This window comes from Equus przewalskii, chromosome 10 (genome assembly GCF_037783145.1).
Source record: "Equus przewalskii isolate Varuska chromosome 10, EquPr2, whole genome shotgun sequence".
NCBI classification, from domain to species: Eukaryota; Metazoa; Chordata; class Mammalia; order Perissodactyla; family Equidae; genus Equus; species Equus przewalskii.
Genome location: NC_091840.1, coordinates 44,054,905 through 44,080,978, shown reverse-complemented (window position 1 = coordinate 44,080,978; position 26,074 = coordinate 44,054,905). Strand labels below are relative to the sequence as shown.

General features: G+C 47.7%; 1 long non-coding RNA gene and 1 other non-coding gene across 3 annotated transcripts; one reads left to right on the top strand and one right to left on the bottom strand.

Moving 5' to 3' along the window:
* The first annotated feature begins 5,934 nt into the window (after positions 1-5,934).
* On the top strand, positions 5,935-25,651 carry LOC139073946 (uncharacterized). Of its 2 annotated transcripts, none has more exons than XR_011523155.1 (3): positions 5,935-6,206; positions 14,759-14,881; positions 19,134-21,096. It is a non-coding gene; the product is annotated as an uncharacterized lncRNA (long non-coding RNA). The 2 variants fall into 2 exon arrangements; XR_011523154.1 differs by lacking the exon at positions 19,134-21,096 and adding an exon at positions 23,841-25,651 and having other exon boundaries at positions 5,937-6,206.
* LOC139074244 (U6 spliceosomal RNA) lies at positions 8,686-8,790 on the bottom strand. The gene has a single exon (XR_011523780.1). It is a non-coding gene; the product is annotated as a U6 spliceosomal RNA (small nuclear RNA).
* Positions 25,652-26,074: the final 423 nt, after the last annotated feature.

Sequence of the window (26,074 nt, the reverse complement as noted above, 5' to 3'; positions counted from 1 at the left end):
GGGTCTTAACATCCAGTCCTTAATCTTTGAGAAGTGTTGCTCTCGTTAGCTCAGTTGGTTAAAAGCCAAAATTAGAACAATTCCACCCCCAGGAATATGTTCCCAAAAGAACTGAAAGCAGGGACTCAAACGGATATGTGGACACCAATGTTCATAGCAGCATCATCCACAAGAGCCAAAAAAGTGGAGACAGCCCGAATATCCATCAACAGATGAATGAATAAATAAAATGTGGTATATCCATACAATGAATATTATTCAGGCGCAAAAAAGAATGAAATTCCAGTACCTGCTACAACGTGGATGAACCTTCCAACAATTATGCTAAATGAAATAAGCCAGACACAAAAGGACAAATAGTGTGTGATTCCACTCATATGAGGTATCTAGAACAGGCAAATTCATAGAGACAGAAAGTAGAATAGGGGGCTCTTCTACTGGGGAGAGGGAGGAACGGGAAATTATTGTTTAATGGGTAGAGTTTCTGTTTGGAATGATGAAAAAGTTCTGGAGATGGATGGTGGTGATGGTTGCACAACACTGTGACTGTACTTAATGCCATTGAATTATACACTTAAAAATCGTTAAAATGGTAAATTTTATATTATGTTTATTTTACCACAATAAAAAATAATCTAGATTAAAATTAGGGGCAAATTCTAAGAAGGGGCCGGTTAGGCTCATTCTGTCTACAAACCACCTCGGCCCCATCCTAAGCCCAGCTGGTGATGAGAAGTCAATGGCTTTGGCCAGAAGAGTCTGGCTCAGGGCCACCTCTTCTGGTTTCTGGGAAATATGGTCCATCTGCTCCTCTGATAGTGGGTTGGGAGAGTTGGCCATGACACTCAAGGCTACACCCCAGAGGTGTAATGAATAAGACATCCATATTGTTCAAACACAAAAAAAAAAATGTAGAAAAAGTCTCCCTCCCACCCCTTTCCCCATCTGTTCCATTCCTGTGTGCCCCAACAGGTGACTTCTGTTTTAGTAGTTTCTTGTTTATCCTTCTAGAAAACTCTTCTGTATATACAAGCTACTATGGATATATGTTATTTTCCCCTCTCCTTTTTTTATCCAAATGTAGCAAATTGTTCTGTACCTTGCCTTTTTTGGTTAAAATGAATCTTGTTGATCTTTCCGTAAAATACATAAGGAGATTCCTTACTCTCTTTTTACAGCTGTATAATATTGCAACATACGAAGACATTATAATTTATTTAACCAATCCTTTACTGTTGAACATTTAGCTGTTTCCAATCTTTTTTTTTTTTAAGATTTTATTTTTTTCCTTTTTCTCCCCAAAGCCCTCCAGTACACAGTTGTATATTCTTCGTTGTGGGTCATTCTGGTTGTGGCATGTGGGACGCTGCCTCAGCGTGGTCTGATGAGCAGTGCCATGTCCACACCCAGGATTCAAACCAACGAAACACTGGGCCGCCTGCAGCGGAGCGTGGGAACTTAACCACTCGGCAACAGGGCCAGCCCCCAGCTGTTTCCAATCTCTTGCCATTACATAATTATAATAGATAACCTGGTATGAATGTTATTTTGAACATGTATAAAAATATCTATAGGAGGGGCTGGCCCCGTGGCTGAGTGGTTAAGTTCACGCGCTCTGCTGCAGGCGGCCCAGTGTTTCGTTGGTTCGAATCCTGGGCACGGACATGGCACTGCTCATCAGACCACGCTGAGGCAGCGTCCCACATGGCACAACTAGAAGGACCCACAACAAAGAATATACAACTATGTACCGGGGGGCTTTGGGGAGAAAAAGGAAAAAATAAAATCTTAAAAAAAAAAAAATCTATAGGAAAAAATCCTGGGAATGGAATTACTGGATCAGAGGGTGTATATATTTGTAATTTTGATAAATATTGACAAATTGCCCTCAATACAGGTGTCAATTTACCTTCCTACCAAGAATGCATGAGAATGTTTGATTTCTTATAGCCTGGCCTACATAGTATGATATCAAATTTTTGGATTTTTACTAGTACAAAGGGTGAAAAATTATACCTCAATATGGCTTTAATTTGCATTTATCTTATGACTGGGGTTGAGCATCTTTTCATAATAAGAGCCGTTTTTCTTTTCTGTGGATCATCTGTTTATATCTTTTGCCCATTTTCCTCTTGTGTTATTAATCTTTTTCTTGTCAACTTTGCCTCTGCTATGAGTTGAAAATATTTTTCCAAGTTTGTCACTCGTCTTTTGACTTTGTTTATGTTATTTGCCTTGCAGAATTTTTTATGTAGCCAAATTTATCAATTTCTTTTTAGTGGCTTTTGGATTTTGTGATGTAAGGAGAAAGGCCTTACTCCCTCTGGAGTTATAAGAGAATCCTCTCATATCTTCTATTACTTTCATGGTTTCATTTTTTTTTTCCATTTCAAACTTTGATCCAGTTGGAATTTATCCTCATTTGCAGTGTGAAGTATGGATCCAATTTTGTTTTTCCAGTGACTACCCAGTTGTTCCGATAATACATACTTATTGAGAAATCAGTCAATTCCTCCATTGGTTTTAGATTCTATCTGAATTAAATACTGTGGGATGGAGTGATTTACCAGAGTCCCTACCAAGGTGGGTTCCACATTTTGTCCCTCATCCCTGTGGGACTGCCAAAGTATGTCTTAGACTCTCAGCAAATGTTTCTGGAAAGAGTGGCCCCAAGTGCTTCACTGACTAATCTGTATTCCCAGACTCTCCTGGATCTCAACCAGTAATTGATCCCTAGCTTATTAACTCTTTGGTGCCTTAAAAAATATGTTTGTTATCCTTTGTCCAGCTTCGTAATTTTTCTTCATGGAGAGGATTTTTCTAAGTTACCCAGTCCACTACCACTAAAGAGGAAGTTCTGGGTTATGTTGAACCATCCTTGAATTCCTGCAATAAACTCCATATGGTCATGATATATTAACTTTAATATGCTATAGTCTATTTACTAATATTGCATTTGGACTTCTTCCATTAATATCAATTAGTGAGATATATCTATATTTATATATTTAGTGAAGTCTTTACTGTTTTGGTGTGTCTTGTACTCACATTTTCAAAAGATTTTGGAAATTTTCCTTCTTTTTCTATAGTATGTAACAGTTTAAACTGCCCTGGGATTATCTCCTCTTTAAAGGTTTGGAAGAATTCCCCTGTGAAACCACATCGTGTAGTGGTTCTCTTTGTAATCATCGGGACCCTTGCTGGGGGCTATGGAGGGGAGAAGTGTATCTAAATGACAGACAGTATTTGATTCACATGAGTGCACACAGCTGGAGCTGGAGCAATTGTATGATTAAAATTTCTTTTTTTAATTCTAGGAAATTTTCAGTACCACAAAAGGATAAAGATTAAATTTTTGTTGTCTGTTGTTGCAAGAACGAAAAGCTTTGTCTTTTCCTTTACTCATTTCACGCTCTAACCTTTTTCAGAGACCAAAATATGTGCACTGAACCACTTCCCAAACATTTATTCTGACTTTCTCAGCCATCAGAGCTCTAGAGATGCATCTAGTTGCTTCAGGCCATAATGATAACGCTCCCTCCAATCCCCAAAGCTAATCTCCTATAAAATCTGACATTTGCTCATCAAAAATCAATTCCTATTCCAGGGCCTCCTATCTGTGTTGCTCTCCCCTACAGGGAAAGGGTTTCATTACTTTGATTACTCCTGTAAGTGGAGTAAATGTGATCATTAAGAATAAAGATGAAAGCAAGATGGGGAGGCGGAGCATCAAATCCACACTCTACAGCAAAATGGAAACAAACAAGCAAAATCCCAATAGCAGCAAAAGCCCGAAACTCCTTTAAGACAAAGTGCTATTTATTAATGAGCTGTTTTCTCATCTCTCCTTCTGAGGGAAAAATCAGTGAGAGAGACCTTCATGCACAGCCAACGGGTCAAAAGTGACCTTTGCGAAGTGGCCTGGTTTCATAGGAAGTATGGGATGTAGAGGGCAATTTGGGACTTCAAAGAGATAGGAGGCTGAGGGCATCTAACTGGAAACCCGCCCTGTCCCCACAACCCGGGGAAAGGGTAGGAGTCAAGTTCACCGCCAAGATAGAAGTGGTTTAATTTCAGAAGGATATTGTGGGTCAGCCAGTGTACCCCTACTAGGTGACTGCTGTGATTTTTGCTGGCTAAATGAAGTTAGTTGGCCACTAACCAGGGGTAGCTAGAAATTCCAGTTGCCCAGATTCACGTCTGTCTCCACCTCCAGACTGTAATCTCTTTAAGGACAGGGGTTATATTTTTAATCTCTGATTCCCCAGTGCCTGGCACAGCATACATGCTCAGGACCTGAAAGAAAGAATTATATCATTAAAACAACGGTTTACATGAATTTATTTATCCATTCACTGAGTATTTATTGTGTATGCGTCAGGCCCTGTGCTGGGGGTCCCTAATACATCAGACGACAACCCTGGTCTCCGTCCTAATGGGGATTGTGGTCCAGGGGCACGAGGCGTGGAAGCGCCAGAGGAGGTCGGAGGAGGGGACGGTGGCCGCGGGCTCGCCCGGCGCGCGCTCTACAGAGGCTTTCCTCTCGCTGTCGGTGGGACCTGCAGAGCACACAGCAAGAGGCTGGGGCCACATGGCTCAAATCCGGGGGGCCTCTCGCTGGCCCCCGCCCCCCACGGTGTGTGCCGAAAGATGAAGAAAAGCGGGGCGCCCACCTTGACAGCCGCTCAAAGCCCAAGACCCAACGCGCAGAGAACGTCATCTGCATCCTTGCTCTTATCAGAGAAGGAAAACCAACAGGGAGACGCGAAGAAAAGCCCACGGCTCGCGCCGAGGGCGGGGGCGCGCTTTCCCGAGGGAAGGAGGCGACGGCTCTCAATCCGGCGGCGGCGCGCCCCCTGCTGGACCAGAGGCCGTTCTGCAGCAGCGGAGCGTGGGCTAAGGCAGGCGGGGGAAGCCAGCTCAGCACCAGTCGGAACACGGAACGAGGTACGTTCCTCGTTCCTCTCAAAGCCAGAAACCAAGTCCCCAAGGGGAAAAATCTACCAAGGCTGCCCCCCTTCCCTACCTTCCGGGAGAACAGGAATGGGGAAGTGGTAAACAAAACTCCATCTGAGCCAGCGCCTTGGCTACCCACTCTGCTGGCCAGCTCACTACTTCGTTGGGGCCTCGTTTCCCGTCTGGGCTTACCCTGGGAAAAAGCATATAAATTATTATAGAACATCCATGCCTCTCTTTTTCTGCAAATACAAGGACACTGGGCATGGATAATAATACAGATAACATGACTTGTAACGTCTATATCTAGCTTACTGGCTTCTCCCTTCACCCCCTCCCCCAACAGCATATAATTTGAGGATTTTCTTAAAAGAAAGACTTTAACGCCCCCAAACTAATCTTTTCCAAACAGCGATAATTATAAATTCCAAACAAAAACTTAGAGGCATGCAAACCTCTGTCAGGCTTTTCATTTCAATAGATCCTCTAATTAAAAGCTATAATTTAACAAATAATGACCTAACCATCTCACTTTGAAATCAAACAAAAAACCCACCCGTAAAATGTTGGACTAGATAAAGATAATGAATCCAGGCGCAATTCAGACTCCTGCTGGGCCCATCCTGGCCGGCTTCCAGCCACGGGCCTGCCGCCTGTCATTAGCCGCAATGGTTTTCCAAACCATTTGGAGCAAACTCACTACAGGGAGGATAAGTGAGCAATTTGTGAGGCTAAGTGTCTTTTTGGACCCACTCCCGCTGCTGACGGGGCAGAATGGGACATTTATCCCTGCCTTGCCCTCATTCATTGTCACTTGGTCAATTTCATTTTCTCCCTGACCCCTATGTGGGCCCTGGGGGAGCATGCTGTTTCTGAAGTCATAAGCAGGAAGGAACGTGAAAAGGAAGCAAGGAAACCAGGTGATGTTCACTGCAGGCAGCGTCCTAAGTGGTTAATAAAATAATCAACGATGAAAGCAAGATTGCTTCCCACCTACCATGCCCTCTCCCTTAGCTGGGAATTGGGCATCTGTGCCAGGCTAAAAATAGCCTCATGTTCTGGAACCTCCCCCGCAGCCCAAGCTCACGCTGGTCACCTGTGTGTGCCACCCGGCCGCTCTGCAAGAGCGCGAATTCTCCGTGGCAGGAGGGCCTCAAATACTGGCCCCTTCCTGGAGTCCTGGGATGAAGAGAGAATCAACTACCTCGAACAAGTCATCAGGGATGGCAAAGTCTCCCCAGGGAGCCAAGGTAGGAAGAGTGGGCACTGGGTGAGACCCCAGGAGAGTACAAAGCTTAGGCACTCTGAATCTGTCTGCAGACTCAGGGAGGAAGGAGCTGCTGGGTGTACCAGTGTCACACTCTCGCCTCCAGGACCTCAGCCTGGCCTGTTACATCCCCAGGAACTGCTCTTGCTTTGAAACCTTAGGGTTTTTATCTCCCTCTCCCCGTTATTCTGTACCTGTTCTTCAACCTCAAATAGACCTGATAACAGCCATCAGCTTCAACATCGTCATCATCATCATCACCCTCAATGCTACCATATATTGAGCGCTCTCAATGTGCCCAGCACTTTGCTGAGTACTCTCTGTGGATGGATTCAATCAATGCTCCCAACAAGCCTAAAACAATAATAATAGATTTGTTATCCCTTGTTCCTTCATTTTCTTTCAGGCTCTTCCTGGGTTCTTTTCCTTTCTTAACCAATGGTACTGCACAGGCCAACCAGTTTTGAGTGCCTGCTACACCCAGAGTCCTCCTCTGAGGAAAGTGGTTACTTTGGGAGGCGGGGGGCACCGTGCTCTTGCTTCACCTGGTATCATGTGACTAGATTATTCTTCTGCTGCCATTGGGTCAGTCCTGGGATGGAGACCCAAGCCCAAAGTGGCAATGGATAGGCTGGACGTAAGCATGACCAGTCACTGGTGATACGGGCCTGTGAGAGTCTGTCCAATAGGGATGCTCCATACAGGATGGTACAATGTCACCCCAGCAGATTTTCTCTGGAGGTATGAATGTAAGATGCACGCTGGGACAATGGAAGGCTGCTTCATGGAAATGACAAGTAACTGGATGTAGGTTGAATCTTTCAGCAGTCTTACAACATAGATACTATTAGCAACCCCACTTTAGAAATGAGAAAACAGAGGCTTAAGCAAGTTGATCAACTTGCCATGGGTCACACAGCCATGGGAAGGAGACTCAAACCCCGGCAGTGGGACTGAAGAAACTGTGTCCAAATTTCCCCTTTTTATAAGGACACCAGTCATATAGGATTAGGGACCATCTTAATGGCTTCATTTTGACTTGATTACCTTTGTAAAGACCCTATTTCCAAATAAGGTCACATTCTGAGGTATCGGAGTTAGGACTCCAACATATCTTTCTAGGGGGACACAATTCAACCCATAACAAAATGAAAAGCAACATTATATCTGAACGATCTGTTTTTGGGTCTGTCGTCTCTAAGATCCTCAAGCGCAGGGTTCGTCTCTTCTTCAGCTCTGTAGCCTCCATGTGCTGGCACGTGACTTTTCCAACCATGTGGTTTTTTCTTATTATGAAGACCCAGCTCCCGTAAGTAATGGTAGTTTTGTAAATCACTCAGCGATATTGCAATACAAAGGGCTGAAGGACTCTCAGGCAGGCCAGTGGTTACTAAATAGCTTTCAATGGATCCCACATTCTAGAATGCAGGGCAGGGTAGAGTAACCTCTGGCATCTGTGCCAAAGGTGACATGATTGAGGGACATGACAAGGATATCTGCTGTGACTTCTTCCCGCCAAATTCCCGGCCCGTCTGTTCACTCTCCTTTCCCAACTTCCACCAGCCCTTCCCTTACCAGGCAGGTGATGTGTCAACTTAACTGGGTCAAGGGATGCACAGATATCTGGTTAAACATTCTGGGTGTGTCTGTGAGGGTGCTTCTGGAGGAGGTTAGCATTTGAATCAGTGGACTGAGTCCAGCAGATGGCCCTCCCCAATGTGGGTGGGCATCACCCAACCCATCGAGGGCCTGAGTAGAACAAAAAGGCAGAGGGAAGGTTGAAGTCTTTCTCTCTCCCTGACTATGGAGCTGGTCTTCTGCCCCTACATCATCGGCTTCCCTGGTTCTTAGGCCTTCGGATTCAGACTGAATTGCACCACTGGCTTTCCTGGGTCCCCAGCTTGCAGATGAGAGATTGTGGAACTTAGCGTCCGTCATCACATGAGCCAGTTCCTCATAATACATCTCTTTATATCTGTGCCTCTCTATTTATCTAGATTTCCTATTGGTTCTCTCTCTGGAGGACCCGACTGATACAAGGCACCTCCTTGGGTCTCTCCTATTTTCCTAATCAGATTCTTATTTGATCCCAGGGAACGGGTTGCCTTAAGAAAGAAAAAAAAAAAAAAAGAGCAAAATATCCATTTTCACTGTTATGAATTCATCAGAAACAGGAACAAGAGCAAAACTTTGTAATGCCTAGGGGTTCCGGCAACTGTTTTACATTATTTTGTGTCCTCAAGTGAGAGGAAGGGTAGCTCGATGGCATTTTGTTTGTTTTTATGGTGATGTCTTTTTCCTTTTATTTTTTAATTTGTTTGTATATTTTAAATAAAAATGGTATACATTTAAGGTGTACAACATGATTTGATATACATATGCACAGTGACATGACTACAGGCAAGCTAGTTAACTTATCTCCTCACGTAGTTATCATTTTTTGTGCGTGATGAGTGTACCTGAAAAATGCGGGACGCTTCATGAATTTGTGTATCTTTCTTGCCCAGGGGCCATGCTAATTTTCCCTGCGTCGTTCCAATTTTAGCGTCTGTGCTGCCGAAGGGCACTTGATGGCATTCATTTTGTGTCGCATCTCTTCATGCTTTAGGCTGTTTCCAGGAGACAAACAGCTGGGTCCCGTAGAGCTGAAATTTTTCTTAACATTTGATGTCTTTTTTTTAATTGAAGATTTTCTTTCTTTCTTTTTTATTTTAAATAAGATTGGCACCTGAGCTAACATCTGTTGCCAATCTTTTCTTCTTCTCCTCCTCTTCCTCCTCCTCCTCTTTCTTCTCCCCAAAGCCCCCAGTACACGGCTGTATATTCTAGTTGTGAGTGCCTCTGGTTGTGTTATGTGGGACGCTGCCTCAGCATGGCCTGACGAGCGGTGCCATGTCTGCGCCCAGGGTCCGAACCAGCGAAACCCTGGGCCGCTGAAGCAGAGCGCGCGAACTTAACCACTCAGCCACAGGGCCGGCCCCAATACTTGATCTTTTAAAAGACCGAGCTGGGTTATAATCTGTAATGACAGTCTTAACCTAACCGCCTCTATCTCATCGAGGCGGATTGCAGCTGTGAGTGGATGCTCTTGATTTTGCTGTTTAGCAAGGTCAAACTTGGCAGCTGTTAGGGGCAAAATTGGAGGCTTGTTTTTTAAAATCAAAGGCAAAGTCTGGCAAACCACATTTAATGATGTGGGATTTGCATTTTCAAAGTCTGCTACGTATTTCATTAATGGGCACTTGGACTTACTGAGTTCCAAATCCTTAGAGCAAAACTATCAGCTATCAGTTCTTGGTGTTGAAGTGTGTCCAGCAATGATGGGAGATGGGCGTTCATGGCTGGGCCGCTGAGGGTGAGTCTATTAACTGATTATAGGATTCGTATGATCTCCTCTTAGGGATATTTGCATTTCATGTGAGGCAGAGGTTAAGTTCAAGGTGTCCTTCTCATCTCTCTTCCTCTCCTTCAGACTGAAAAGGGGCTCTTTAAGGACAGGAGCCCATCTTGCTTATCTTTGTGTCTCCCCAGCACCTCATGCAAAGCCTGATTAAATAGAATCCAATGGAACTGGACCATCTGTCTTCATTAGGACGTTTTACATTGCGAACAACCTCTACGACTAAATGCACTGCTTCAATAATAAAGAGACTCTTTCGGCTTATGTAACTGAACAGTGTAGGGGTAGAGCTTCAGGTATGGTTTGATCTAGTCCTCAAATAATATGTTCAGGAACCTGGTTTTTCTCTTACTATACTTCCTGGCTCCCCTTCTTTGGTACTAGCTCCATTCTCAGGCCTGCTCTCCGCTCATGGTGGCCAGATGGAAATAGCCATCTCCCAGGGCATGAGCCGTGCTCATGCCTCTCCAGCAGGCAAGAGTCTATTCAATTTCCACCAAGGAAGATGGAGGGTTTGTATTTCTGGAGGTTCCAGCAAACATCTCTTGGCATCTTATTGGTTTTGATTGGCAGCCACCCACACCCAAACCATGTACTGTAGCCAACAGGATCAGATGCCCTGCTGGGTTTAAGCTGATCCCACCCAGTGCGCTGAGAATGAATGAGCAGTGACTCCCCAGCAGAAAGTTAAGATCATTTTGGTGGGATGGATGCCAAGAAAACCATCAGAAATCTAAATCACACCAGCCAGCTCCTCTGTGGGTGGAGGTGGCAGCTTGGAGCAGCGTTTCCTTCCTGGGACCTGCCCACAGCTCTCTCGCCAGCTCTGTGGCCCCTTCACGTTGGAACAGCTACAGGCATGAGAGTGGGAGCCCACATGGCCCTGGGCCATCCAGCCGTGGGAAGGAGAGGAGGAATGAAGGCTGCCTCCCCATCACGCGTCCCCCCTGACTTGCCGCGTTTCACCAGCCAGTCAAGACCTCTTTGACTTTCCCTCACCTCCCAGACTCTGAGGCAGTTTGTCCACCCTTGAGAATATCCACTTGGCTCAAATTCATGCACGTGGGGGACATTTTTCTGTTTTTAGGAAAAGGTTCGTTTATATATATAACCATATAAGCAATGTATATAAATACATATAGATAGCTATAACAGACATTAGTGGAGCAAGTGATGAAATTTGAATGTGGACTGTGGGTTAGATAATAGCATTGATTATTTTGACAGTTGTGCTGGGGTTATACAAGAGAATGTCTCTATTCACAGGAAATACACACTGAAGTCTTTAGGGATAAAGGACCGTGATGTCTGCAACTTACAAATTGTTCAGGCGAAAAAACATATACATACATATATATATATATATATATATATATATATATATATATATATACACATATATAGATAAAGCAAATGAATAATGATGTAAATGGGACAAAATGCTATAAATTGGTGAGTCTGGGTAAAGGACTGTGGAAGGTCTAACTGCCTGGGTTTGCGTCCTTGCTCCATGCTTGCTGGCTAGCTCTAAACTTAACCTCTGTAAGCCGCACCTTCCCCATCTGTACGTGGAGGTAATGGTAGCACCTACTGCATAGGTTTATCGGGAGAAATAAATGGAAAGAATCCATGAAAAGAGCTTAGCACAGGGTCCAGCTCATGGTAAGAGCCAAGAGTAACGAATGTTAGCTATTTTTATTGCTATTACTGTCCCACAGTAATAGAGTCCCTGGGATAAAGAGGCATAAGTAGAAACTTCCTTCTAGGAGCATGGTGGCAGACACAGGGTGGAGGGAGGTCTTTTTCCCCCACAGGGAAAATGCTTGATGACGTCTCACATTTTGCATACATTTGGTGTTACATATTATTGTGTATTATGTCATACATATGGGTTACATATGGTGCTACACTGTATTTTTTGCAACTTGCCTTTTTCATTCAATGCAATGTCTTAGAGATCTTTCCATAATAATACTACTAATAATTAATATTTATTGAAGCTTACCATGTGCCAGGCACAGTTCTGGGCACTTTATGTGCATTATTTGATTCTCACAACAATCCTATGAAACAGATCCTCTTGTAATCACCATTTATGGATACAGAAACAGAGGCTCAGAGAGGGTAAGTAACTCCCCAAGGCCCTAGCACCAAAACTTGAACTCAGCTGGTCTCCAGAGCCTGTAGTCTTAATCACTACATTTTTCCATGCAAGTACATGAAGAGCTATTTCCTGGAAAGAAAGCAGTGGGGAGTGAGGAGAGAGCTACACAGTACTCCATGCAGTGGGTATACCAAAATCATTTAATCGTTCCCCAATCGATGGACATTTAGGTTATTTCCAATATTTGCTATTGAAAACAATGCTGCAATAAACATCTTTGAGCAAGCCTTGATAATATTACTATGTGTCCGACACCAAAGAAGAAAAAGAAGTTAAAAATATTGGAGGGAGAACCATTTTAGCAATAAAATAAATATAGTATTAGATTATAACCCCAAATTACATTAAATTCGTATTAGATAAATATCCACAAGTCCATAATGACATAAATAAATGATTGAATAATTAAATGGGGGAGAAAAGACAAATTTCCAATGTAGAATTCCAAATAATTTGAAATTCCAAATAAATGTGATGTGTTATCCTGGATGGGATTCTGGAACAGAAAAAGGACATTAGGCAAAAACTAAGGAAATCTGAATAAACTATGGACTTTAGTTAATGATAATAATGTATCAATATCAGTTCATTAATTGTAACACATGTGCCATGGCCATGTAAGATGTTAATAGTAAGAGAAACTGGGTGCAGAGTACATGGGAACTCTCTGTACCATCCTCTCAATTTTTCTGTAACTCTAAAATACTTTTTAAAAATAGTCTACTAAAAAAAAGTAAAAGAAAAAAATTACTGGAGAGACAGGGAACAGGTGTAGAGCAACGTCTGGGTTTTGTAAGAGATGGGAGAGGGCCTCCCCAGCCCAGCAGGAGGGTTCGCTTCCGACAGCGGGAGGAAAGGAGGCGCGGATGCGTGCAGTCCTATTTTGGGGTCCAGGCCGGAAGTTGAGGAGTCACCTCTGGGGGCCTCAGTTTTTCCTCCCTGACGCAGGAGGTAAAGGTGGCTACCTGCTGAGAGAAGGCCGATGGAAAAACTGTGGGTTGCAAGTGGTGACAATCTGGAGAGTCCCTGAGAGCAGTGCAGGAGGGAGCTAGCTGCTCAGGGGCAGAAAAGAGCAATTTCCTCTCAGGTCACGGATTTGCGCTGCGGGCAGCCCCCCCCAAGAGCAGGGTCCCCAGGCCAGGAAGCCTAGGTTGCCTGTCTCCTTGGAGTTCCACGTCTTGACCAGCAGAGGGCGCCAAGACACCACTCAACTTTTCTGCCGCCTCTCCACACCCCTCGCCTAGATCCCCTAGTTTTCTCTTTCCAAAGTTGCAAAGTCTTTGATTCTAGGAGTAAACAGTTTTTTTTCTGAGTTAGCCGTGTTTGAAGGATGAGAAATTCTTTGAAATAGCCCAAAGGAACTCCTTTGAGGAGGAAGAATCCAATGATGCTTCTGAGAGCTAGTTTCTTGTGCTTGCCTCCCTCAAGGAATCGCTGGCGGAGTACACGACCGCCATCACTGAGTACCTACTGTGTGTCGTGATCTTCCAAGTGCTGCCTCACTTAATCCTCACACCCGCCTCTGTGGTGGGGGTTGTTATCACCCCTTTTTTGCAGACAATAAACAGAGCCTCACAGAGGTTAAGGAGGTTACCCAAAGATCATTCCTATCGAGCGAAACTGCGTTCCTCTTAGGCTTCAACCGGTTGGAAATTATTCAATAGGCGTGTGCGCTGGGATGCTTGTCCTGGGAGATGCTCTGGGAGCAAAGGCTCCTGTGTCAGTGAGCTTGGCAAAGCTGCAGACTATCTCTGGGTCTGTGCGTACCAGCACATTGGAGAATCCTAGGAGGCAGGTGGCAAAGAAACCTGCCTGGTTTTGTTCAAACCCATCATTTTCCAAATGTATTTGTCTGGAGAACTTTTGTGGTGGTTCTTGTTAACATCCACAGAGCAAACTTTGTGAAACGCTGTGCTCAGCACTGTTGTCATGAGCCGCCAGACTTCTTTGGGAGAGGTAACATGGGGAGCGGGGTGGAGATTGGTGTGGAACAAGGAGAGATGACAGGTAGAGAAACTGAGGCAAGAAGACCAGTGAGAGCAGTGTGGGGACTCTTCTACCATCAGACCTGAACAGAGCAACAGCCATGAGGGTGAAGGGGGGCGGGACACACTGGAGAGCGAACCAGGATGGAAAGGTGACAAGCTTGGTGGACCATCAGGTTGGGGGCATATGGGAGGGTGGTGGGCAATGAGAGTGGGAGGCGTGTAGAAAGGTTCCTGGGTTTTTGTCTGGAGCAACCAGGTAAACAATGGTTTTGTTCATTCATACCAACATGACGGGGAGCCAAGGAGAAGGGTTTTAATTTGGGTTGAGATGTCCACAGAACAGTCATCCAGAAGTTAGGAATATGGGTCTGAAACTCAGGAGAGAGCTTCAGCTGGAAATAGAGATTTGACATTTCAGGGGTTGGTGGAAGAAGGGGCGCTAACACAGGAGACGGAAGAGGAGTGGGACGAGACTCAAAAGAGAGGAGCACACAGGAAGCAGGAGCACCGTTTCCAGGAAGAGGGGGCGGTCAGCAGCTTCAGAGGCCATGAGTAGGGCAGGCATGGTGAGAACTGAAGGTGGACATTGTGGCAGCCAGTTAGGAGGTCATTGATGAGGGGCGTTTCAGGAGAGTGGAGAGAGGCTGATCCAGATGATTATGGGATGCATAAACGAGGGGGGAGTGAGGCAGGGAGGGGATTTCTGGGGTGAAGCAGGGTCAAGGCAAGGTTTTCTTATATTCAGGACTGGACACTTGAACATTTCTGGTAGATAGTCTCCAAATTCTGCTGCAAACGATTCCTCTGATCTGCGGACACACATTTTGTTCCATCTATCAAGAAACGGAGTCTATTTTCCCTCCCTCTGAACCTGCAGTGGCCTCGACACTTGCTTTGACCAAGAGAGTAGGCAGAAGTGGTGTTCCGGGTCTTCCAAGCTCGGTCCTTAAGAGAACTGGCCGTTTCCTTTTGCTTCCTCTTAGAACCGGGAAGCCATGCTGTAAGGAAGCCCAAGTTCTCCTGCCAGGGAGATGCCCAGTGTGGAGAGGCCCTGGAGAAGGCAAGAGAGCCCTTCCTGGGCATTCCAGCTTCAGAGAAGCTCCCAGGTGAGTGAAGTCATGTCAGTGACCCTGCCTGACATCACAGAAGAACTGCCAAATCGACCCACAGAATCATGAGAAATAATACACTGGTGTTTCAAGCCCCCAGGTGGAGTGGTTTGTCACTCAGCAACAGATAACTGAAATAGCACCATATTTATGGGCCAAGGGGAAGGAACCAGGGGAGAGATGCTGATTCAAGACAGAGGAGGAATAACTGATGGAGTGAGTTTGTCCAGGAGGCTGAAGGGCTGGTCCTGAGCAGACAGATGGCTGCCTCATCTTCTGACATAAAAGCAAAGAAGAGTGTGGCCACAGAAGTGTCACAATGTGGGAAGGGAGACCAGAGCAGAGGATTACCTTCTGCTTTCTTTGTGGATAGAGAGGGTGGGGCCTTGCTAAGAATGAAGTGCCAGGATGAGGTGGGGGTGTAGGTGAGCCCTGGAGGGTTGGCTCTGTGATAAAACCCACCAACAAAAACATGAACCCACAGGACACATGGCACCTGGTGGGTCTCAGGTCAGCTGCTCTTTTTTTTTGTTTTTTGTTCTTGGAAGATTAGCCCTGAGCTAACATCGGCTGTCAATCCTCCTCTTTTTTGCTGAGGAAGACTGGCCCTGAGCTAACATCCATGCCCATCTTCCTCTACTTTATATGTGGGACGCCTACCAATGCATGGCTTGCCAAGCGGTGCCATGTCCGCACCCAGCATCCGAACCGGCGAACCCTGGGCCACCGAAGTGGAACATGGGCACTTCACTGCTGCGCCACCGGCCAGCTCCTCAACTGCTCTTTGGGCAAAATGGTGCAGTGGACAGAGGGATACTGAGGAGTGGGAGATTCTGATTCAAGTCCTGGCTGGTCCTATGATTTTGGGTTCCCCTCTTGGGGGATTGGACTAGATTAGTGATTCTTAACCTTTTTTGGATTATGGATTCCCCTGACAACCATTTTTAGATACACAATATATATTGTATTTATTTGTCTGTCTCCACCCACTAGAGTGTAAGCTCCATGAGGACAGGTTTGTTGTGTGTTTTGTTTACTGCCATATAGACTAGAACAGTGCCTGACCCATAGCAGATGTTCATAAATCCTGATGACGGATTCAGAAGGATTCAGTGGAATCTCCCCTGCCCCCACCTGGAGTTAGCCGAGGTTCAGAATCCTGGAATAAGACCATCTCTTTCTGTCTCAAGATTCTTGGAGTCTATGCAATTCCATCCTGAGTCCTTCTCTTTTTTTTTTTGGGAAGAAGATTAGCCCTGAGCTACCATCTGCCAATCCTCCTCTTTTCGCTGAGGAAGACTGGCCCTGAGCTAACATCGTGCCCATCTTCCTCTACTTTCTATGTGGGACGCCTGCCACAGCATGGCTTGCCAAGCGGTGCCATGTCCGCACTGGGATCTGAACCGGTGAACCCCAATGCACCAAAGCAGAACGTGCAAACTTAACCGCTGCCACTGGGCCCGCCCCCGAGTCCTTCTGACACAGACTATATAGCTCACTCTAACAAAAGCAAGCAAACAAAATGCCAGCCCCGCACCCTGGGAGGAAATATTTGCTAGACAGCTCCTTTGTGCTAGGAGGCCAGTTGTTGCTTTAAATGCATTCCATATTTTACCTTATTTAACCTTCGCACCACCCAATGAGGAGGATTTTATTATCCTAATTTTTTAAATGAGGAATCCAAGGCTCAGAGAGGTTAGGCAACTTACCTACAGTTACCCAGCTGATCACAGACAGACTCAGGATTTGAGCCTGAGTCTGTCTGGCTCAAAATCCATTGAAAGGTCTTTCTTCCAAGTCCTGGTGACCCTGAGGTAAGGGTTACACTTATTCCTTCCAGCCTAAGTATTGAGGGGAGCCCCAATACTCTCAGGAGCTGAAACACACCACAGTGGGGGTGTGGGGGGGCCAGTATGAGGACAGGCCTCACATCCCACCAGAGGAGTGGCTGGAATGTCACCACTGGCTGTCAGGAATATTCCCAAGAGAGGGAGACCTGGTTACACCTGCCTGGGTGGCCTCCTCATGTGCTGACAGGCCCCTGAGGTCCAAGCCCCCTTCCTCACTGAAGCCCCCTTGAATCCCTGTGAAGACGGTGAACTCAGTCGCGCTCCCGTCGGTCCTCCCCCAACCCCACAACGAAAACTAATCCAGGTACCCGACCTCCCGCGAGCTGCTAAACCCTCTGTTTCCACATCCACGAAATGGGCATAAGCTAAGGGCTGTCCTCAAGCTGGAGGAGACCTCTGCAGCGCCTGGAGAACGCCGCTCCTTCCCCTCTCCCTGACCCACCCCAGGTAGGTGCCCTGCCCCCGAAGCTTTGGAGCCCGGGCAAACTCGAGTCTTGGGGACTTCACTTTCTCATCTGAAAAACAGGCGACAGATAGGAAAACCCTCCAGGATGCCGTGAAGAATCAGCGAGCTCGTGGAACCCAAGCTCAGAGCCCGGCCCTCGGAGACAGGGTGAGGGAGGCGCCCAGACCTGGGGGTCTGCAAGCCCCCAGCCTCTCCCGCCAGCCGGACTCGTGGCCCGACGTGCGCAGGGTCCACGCAGGTGACCGCCGGCCTCCCCGCCCCTGGGCGCCCCGCTCCCCGCGCCCCCCGACACCGGCGGGGCTCCGGGTCTTAGCTCGTAAATCTCCTTCACACACAGGGCGATAAATCAGCCGGCCGTGGGGACCCCCCAGCTCCCTGCGCCCTCGCTCCCCCTCTGCAGAGGGCGGGGGCGCAGGAAGCCCCTGGGACAGGGAGGCGGGGACGCCCCAGACCCGCCCACCGCGGCGCGTAGATTACAGGCCCGGCTCCGGGCCCTGATTTACTGCGGGGCGGGCCGCGTCCGGGTCGGCGGCGGGGGAGGGGCAGGGGGAGTGGGTGTTGGGGGGGGGCGGCGTGCAGGAGACCTGAGGGGCTCCCAAATTCTTGATAGCAATAAACTGTAATGTATGTACATATAAATAAAATATAGTAACAGCAATAGCTAACATTGAGAGACTGTGCACCAAGGCGGGGTAAACACTTTATTAATTCATTCATCAAATATCTATTGAGTGCCTATGTGGTGCCAGGAATCTTGCATATTTTATCTCAAGAACTTCTCCAAACAGCCCTGCAAGTTAGTCCTTATGGTTCCCATTTTGCAGATGGAGAAATTCAAGCACGAAGCAAATGACTTGTCCAAGGTCACCAGGCTAGTGAATAGTGGGTCCAGGACTCACTCGTACCTCTGGCTATCTGTCCCGAAGCTTAAAGGTTTTTGACCAGGTTATACTGTATCTTTGCTACCACGTGTCTCACTGTCTTCCTGCTCCATCCATGAGCTGTGTGACCCTGGGCAAATGCCTTCGCCTTGCTGAGTTTCAGTCCTCCTTACTGGCAAGATAGGCACTTCTGCCCTGCTCCCTCACAAGGAGTTAGGAGGATCAAATTAAACTGAAGCTTAGGGGTCGGCTCCGTGGCTGAGTGGTTAAGTTGGCACGCTCCATTTCAGGGCCCAGGGTTGCGCCTGTTGGGATCCTGGGCGCAGACATGGTACCACTCATCAGGCCATGCTGAGGTGGCGTCCCACATGGCACGACTAGAAGGACCCACAACTAAAATATACAACTATGTACCAGGGGGATTTGGGAGAGAAAAAGCATAAACTGAAGCTTATGGAAACACTTTTCAAAATACTCTGTAGACTAAAGCACCAGTAAGGAGAACAGATGTGAAGGAGACAGTGAGAAATTCTATCCTATGTGTGACTGGAGAATCATAGACGAGGAAAAATGTGCAACAGAAGCAATATTTGAAAAGATGAAGGTGAGGAATCTTACCGCTTTGAGAAGACATAACAAACCACGAATTCGAGAAGCCCAACAAATTCTAGAAGATAAATTCTTTTAAAACCCACACACTTAGGGGCCAGCCCGGTGGTGCAGCGGTTAAGTGTGCACATTCCATTTAGGCGGCCCGGGGTTCACTGGTTCGGATCCCGGGTGCAGACATGGCACCGCTTGGCACACCATGCTGTGGTAGGCGTCCCACATATAAAAAAAGTAGAGGAAGATGGGCACGGATGTTAGCTCAGGGCCAGTCTTCCTCAGCAAAAAGAGGAGGATTGGCAGCAGATGTTAGCTCAGGGCTAATCTTCCTAAAAAAAAAAAAAAAACCAAAAACCCCCCACACACTTAAATGCGTCATAGTGAAATATCAAAAACCAAAAACAAGAGGTTTCAAAACCGATCTGAAAAAAAAATTATCTTCAAAGGAGCAACAGTTACTCTGAAGCCGACATCTCAACAACAATGAAAATAAGAAGACAGCATCATATCTTCAAAGAGATTTAAGAAAAATAACCCACACTTGTATGGGAGAACGAAAGGTGAGAACAGTCTGTCACTAGAGAAAATTCTAAAGAACATAATTCAGGCAGAAAAAACATGATCCCCCTTGGAATGTCTGAGATGCAGGAGGTAATGCAAAGCAAAGAAATTAGTAAATATATGAACAACTTTAAACATTGTATAGAAAACTTGTCTGTGAAGCCCTGTATGACAGTGTATCAGTTAGAGTGACGTTGGATGCTATAGTAGATAAAGCTACAAATCTCCGGGGCTTAACCATAGATGTTTATGTCTCGCTCGTGTCATCCTTCAGTTGGGTGTTCCTGGTCAAGCAGTTTTCCTGGGCCCCTCGCCTCCAGGCGTGATGGAGGGCCCAGGCTGCCTCTCTCTTTCGGCTCTGCCTTTTTTAGCTTGTGGTTCCCATGGCTGCGCTAGATCTTCAAGCCAGGAGGAAGCGGAAGGGGAAGGGAAGGGAGGCTGCATGTGGGAAGTTATTACGGGCAGGCCTGGAAGTGGCACACATCAGTTCTGCTCATCTTCACGGGAGAACTCAGCCAACGGCAGGAAAGGCTGGGAAATGGTGTAACGCCTGTATTCATTATCCGTTGCTGTATACCAAATGACCTCAAAAGTTATTGGCTTAAACAACTATGAGCATTTGTTATTTCACAGTTCCTATGGGTCAGGATTTCAAGAGCAGCCTACTTGGAGGTTCTCTTCCCCTTTTGTACATTATGGAGTATGCATGTGACTCCTAGAACTCCTGCAGCCATTTTGCCACCATGAGGAGAAGCCACCTTGAGAAAGAAACATACCTAGATGAGGTATGAAAGAATCACAGGAGAATAATCCCAGGGATGATTAAACTAAACAAAAGGATTCTAAAATCCCCATGGAAGTATAAAGGGCCAAGAAGGCCTGAGACAATTCTGAAAATCAACAAGGAGGCCAAGGGATCGTCAGATCAGACAGGCATTAAACGGAGATAGCTGGAGGTGGCATTACAGAGAGGCAGCATTACACATCGTTCAAGACAGAATAAACTATTCACCAATGGAGTTGCAAAAACTGGCACCTGGATTCCAATAATAATAATTTAAAACTCCTATAATAATGAAAGCAGTAACAACAACAATAAAAATGGCTACCATTTATGACATCTAGAAAGTGCTAGAAATTTACATTTGACTTACCTAATTTTATCCTTGCACCAACTCTCCGAGGTGGGTATTATCATTTCTTATTCCCACTTGACAGATGAGAAAACTGAACCCCAGGAGGGCAGAGATGGTTCCTTGAGACCACACAAGGCTCTCAGCCTCCTGGGCACTGGGTGGGAGCCCTGATTCCCCTCCCCACAATAGCAGGGCTGCCTCTGCCAGGAGACAGGGAGACAGCCCTCCATCTACAGGAGCCAGGCCCCAGGCCCCAGAATTCCTGCTTTACCCTGCGTTGACCCTGGGGCAGATCTACCAGACCGGCTAGGACCACAGAGGCCTCTTTGTCATCGCTCTAATGAGAAGCCAATCACCAGGTCATTAGTGGGAGGAGGTGATGAGGAGTTTGGTACTGAGGTGGGTGGGAGGAGGATGCTCTTGGTTCCTGGATGATTTACAGCTGCGGTGGCCAGGCTGGCCGGGGAAGGGAACAGAGCAGCAGCAGGAGACGAGAAGGACAGTATTCACAGAGCACCTGAGAGGAGCCGGGCCCTGGGCTGAGAGCGTCACATGCTCTGATCTACTTATTAATCCTCCCAAGAAATCTGATGAGGCAGGACTGTTGCACATCCCCATTTTACAGACAAGGACACAGACTCAGAGAGATTAACTAGGCATCTTGCCCAAGGCTATACAGCTAATCAATGCTGGTCTCATTCCAGAGCCCAACCAACCAACCACCCCTGCTGTTCAGCGTTATAGGCACAGCAGAGGGGAGAGTAGGTGAAGGGCCTACGCAGAAATATTCTGGCTGTAGATGAACAAGGAACCAGCTGTCAGGAGCTGCTTGATGGAGGGCTGTGCGCTGGGAGGCGGGGAAGGGGAGGGGGCTGCATGTCTGCATGAGCCTGGAAGGAAGAACCCCCAGGTGCTGAGGGAGTCTGCCAGAAAGAGGAAAATAATAATAATTAACTATTAATAAGTGCCCACTACGTGCCAGGACTGCACCAAGGGGTTTCTGTGCATGGTGTCTAATTCTCACAACCTGGTTAGAGGTAGTCACCAATCCATCTTATAGATGAGGAAACCGGGACTCAGAGAGGGTAAGTCACCTGGCCCAGGTCTCAAAGCTGGCAAATGGCAGGTACAGGGATTGGCTTGGGAGTAAGAGAGGAGAAACAGGATGGTTACCTACTCTCTGCCCTGTGTTGTCAGAGTTTCTGGTTGTAAGTAACAAAATCCAACTTGGTTCGCTTACACGGAAGAGGAAGTTATCGACTGCCGGGAGGTGGCGCACAAGATCACGGGGAAGAAAGGCTGGGATCAAGTTTGGGAAACTCATAGGAATTACAGGAAACTGAGTGGCTGGACCCACAGTCTAACCAGCATCCTCCTGTGGAGGCCCTCACAGGACACTGGAGGCCGTTGGCCCTGGGAGTGGCAGAGCAGACGCCGGCTCCACACTCAAGTGAAGGAGTTGAGCACCCAGACTCCTGTCTGTCCTACTGCCGGGAATCTCCCCCCAGAGCCCCCAGGAGCGCCCCTCCCCCAGAGAGGGAGACTGTTCAAATGCTGCAAAGCAAACAACGGTCACAACAAAAACCTGTCACCACAAGCCCCTCATGCCCCAGGTGCCCCAGCCCCCCAGGGAGAGGGGCCCCTCACACCCTCAGCTCTCCGCCCTTCCTGGCATTCTCCCACGTGCATACTTGGACCCCAGTTCAGGGAGCCCATCACTAGGGGCTGCTCAGGAATCTCAGGCCTCGGGTCCTTGCAGGAGGATGTGGAGATGATAAGACTTCCCTTTTCGTCATGTGCTCCATCCACTTGGTCTCCCCCAGGTGCCAATTCTACTTTCCAAACAGCTGTTGACTCCGGCCCCACTCTCCCTTGACCACCGCATAGCTCAGGCCCCCCTCTCACCTGGACCCTTGCAGCAGCCTCCTAACCGGGGCTTGTCTTAGAGCCGTCCTCCACGCCGTTCAAAGGACCTCCAGCTGTGATCCAAATAGGACTGTGCCACTCCTCAGCTTAACACCCTCTTGTGGGACCCAGTCACCTAAGGACAAAACCCAAGCCTTTTGGCATGATGCCCTGTGATCCCCAGCCTCATCTCCCATCACTCCCTGGTCTCACATATCGTGGCTTGGTAAAGTCAACTTACTATATTTTCCTCATCATACTATGGTGGCTTATACTTCCAGACCTTGGCACATGCTGTTCCCTCCATCTTCAATGCCCTTCCACCCCTTGTCTGTTTGGTAAACTCCTATTCATCCTTTGCAACCCAGTTCAGGCATCGCTTCCTCTATCAAAGATTTCCTGACCCCTCAGAGAAATGCACACTCCATCCTCTGCACCACTGCCAGACCTTGCACGTTCTTTTGTCCCACGCCGTTGAAAGAATCTGTTGACGAGGTGGCCTCCCTCACTAGATGGCAAGCTCCACGAGCACAGGAACCAGGTGGGTTTTGTTCATCATTGTTTCTTCAGTACCTAACCCAAGACCTGGCAAACAGTAGGTGCACAATAAATGCATGACTTACCTGACCAGGAAAGGCATGCTGAGATCATGGGGATGGATGAAAGAGAAGAGGGTCTCAATAGACTGGGGGCTGGGGGGGGGGGGAGAGGCAGGCTTGCTTTATGAGGGGTGAGGATTGAGGCAGGAGATGAAAGGAAGGGGAGAGGATTTGACTCCAGGATGTAGGGAAAGACTAAGTTGGAGAAAGCAGCCTGAGCACACTCGTGTTTCTGAGGAAGGAGCCAGTGGAGAGAGAGAGCCTTAATACCAAGGGAGGGGCCGCTGATGAGGCAAGGTCCCAGGCAGAGATGGCATGGAGGCAGGAGAGGGGAGAAGAGGACACGACCCCAGAGCACAGGCAGGGATACCTGGGGAGGGAGGAAGGACCCTAAGACAAAGAGATGGGTGCTGCCTCGAGAGGGTTGGGGTGGCGGGAGTGCTCATCCAGCAGTCAGAGAAAGAGAAAGCTAATGGGTTTTCTTTTGTTTTTAAAGATCCACGAAGTGAGGAGAGGAAATAAATATTTAATGGCTTCCCATCTCTTGCCAAGTAAAAGTAGAAGATATTGCAGATATTGCAGTAGCCTAAGCAATCACGTCACCAACTTGCGCTCACCTTTTACTCTGCCCCAGCCCCACTGGCCACCTTGTTGTTCCTGGAACTTGTAGACACCCTCCCGCCTCAGGGCCTTTGCACATGCTGTTCCCTCTGCCTGGAAGCTTTTCCCCAATGTGGCCACAATGCCTTGTCTCATTCAAGTTCTTACTCAGATGTCACGTTCTCAAGCGGGCTTTCCCTGACCCCTTCCCCCCCTACCCCATATGCACTTTCTCCACTTTATATGTTTTCTGGTGTTATCTTTTCTCTAGCATTTTTCACCTTCTAATATACTTCTAATGGTAATTACTGTATAAATTATTATTGTCCTTGTTATTTGCTCTCTTCACCAGAATGTGACTTCCATGAGGACAGGATTTTATCTGTTTTATTCACTACCCTCACCAGAAACTAGAACAGTCGGCAGTCAATACATCTTTGTTGAACCAATGAATGAATGAATGAATGAAGGGGCAGAGCCTGAAACGGAGCCCACGTCTTCCAGATTCCCAACTTCCCTCCACTAAGCCTGTGTCTAAGTGCAGCTGCTGAGGGTCTGGGCCTGAGAGAGAAGGGAGGCTGCCGGCCTTCCTGGAGGCCAGCTCTCGGGGGATGCTCGCGCTCTCAGGACCGCACGGGCCCGGTGTCTCCGCAAAGCCTCGGCCCCCGGCTTCCTCTCCAAGGCGGGCGTTCGGTCCTCCCTCGGGGGAGCGACGCCGGAACCGCCAGAGGACGAGCAGGAATTTCTGAAATCCGGGCCGGCGGAGCGCTAATAGGCACCTTCGCGCCGCCGGCGGCACCGCCCGGCCCTAAATCACGGCCGCGGCCCCTCCTCCCCGCGCGCTCCCGGGCGGGGGCGGGGGCGGAGCGCAGCGGGAGGGGCGGGCGGCGGCGCAGGTGCCGCGGAAGTGCCGGCCCGCGGGGGCCTTTGAAGCTGGCCCGCGGTCCCCGCGCCCCCCGCGCCCCCCGCGATCGCAGCCGGGATCCCACTGACACCCCTCGGATTCCCGGAATGCGCGGGAAGGGGCCAAGCGGGGCGGGGGGCGCTTCCCTCTGGGAGCACCCGCGATTTGTCAAAGAGTGTGGCCTGCGAATTATTAATTTGGGGCCGTGAGCCATTTCCTGACATGGGCGGGTAAGGGCGTGGGAGCCGGCCTGGAACAGTATGAAACGCGGAAAGGAAAAGCCAGAAGTGTTTGGGGTGATGGCAGGGGAGGGTAGGCCTCCTCCCAGCAGTGGGAAACTTGTGCTGTTTGGGCATTTTCCTTGCTTTTGCTAACCTCATTTTAATTTGAATTTGAGGGTTCGTGGTAGGGGGGCAGCAGAGAAAGCAGGGGTTCAATCTCATTTTTTTTCGCTTGCTGATTTTCTATGACTATTTTGTTCCTTTTGAGCCCCACAGTTGTCATCGCGATGAATTTTCCCCTCTTATCCAACATATGGGTAGTGATGTTCTAAAGTTAATATGAGAGAAGAAAATTGTGTGCAGTCAAAATTATCCTTGAGTAAGATTTAAATTGCAGTATACAAGGCATTCTGTATGTAACCCGGAGCAGTCATTCTTATGCAAGCTGAAACTTAATAACCACTGAGCTGGGCTCTGGAGGAACAAAGATACATCTTTCTGAACATTCGAACCACTTTGCTGTTAAGACTGAATTTTGAATTCGATAGACCTGGGTGGGGTCGGAGAAGTTTTAAAATGCCACTGCAACCACACTTTGAGAACAACACCTTTGACAACTGTCAAACCACCCCCCACCCCCCCCACCCCACCGCCACCCCCCGGGTGGCGGTGGGGTGGGTGGGGAATTCTGAAGATTTCTATTTGGCTGCAAGGTTTACTTCCTTCTATTTTAATATTGAAGCTCTGTAGACTTAACTTAATACACGTGTTTGTGGCTGTTGACGCATGTGAAAGCCTATAGCACCGGGCCTGGTATTTAATAGATGATCAATATATGTTGACTGGATTTGAATATAGAGCTTATTTCATCAGACTGGTGTGGAACTTCCAGAATTTCATGAACGTCTTCACGTCAGGGATTGTGCCATTGATTCAACATTCAGCGAATATTTCCTTGTACCTACTAGGTACCAGGCACTGTGCTGGGACCCTCCCCTCCCGACCTCCCCCTGTCCAAGTTTTCCCTGTGTCAGCCAGGTTCTCTTTATTCTTCACACTCGGTTGAAACCATCTGAATATCTTACTGACTTTTGTATCAAAGGGCAGAGGCCAGGCTCTCAGACCCACAGGTGGTCAGTGGGGCTGTTGGTACTGGGGGGTGGGGGAGAGCCCGCTGAGTCGAGCATGCAAGCACAGCCCAGAGTTAAGAGCTTGGTGCTCTAACAGGAGCCACACCACCTGGTTTGAAATCCTGGCCCAGCAACAGCTCAGCCCTCTGACTTGGGGCAAGTTACTCAACTCTCTGAGTCTCGGTTTCCAGTCTGTAAAATGGGCATTATAATAGTGGGGCCTTCTGTATAGGATTGTTGGGAGGCTAAGATAATGTATGTTAACAAAAGCACTTAGCACCATGCCTGGCTTATAATAAGCACTCCATAGAAGCCAGTAGCAATAGCATTA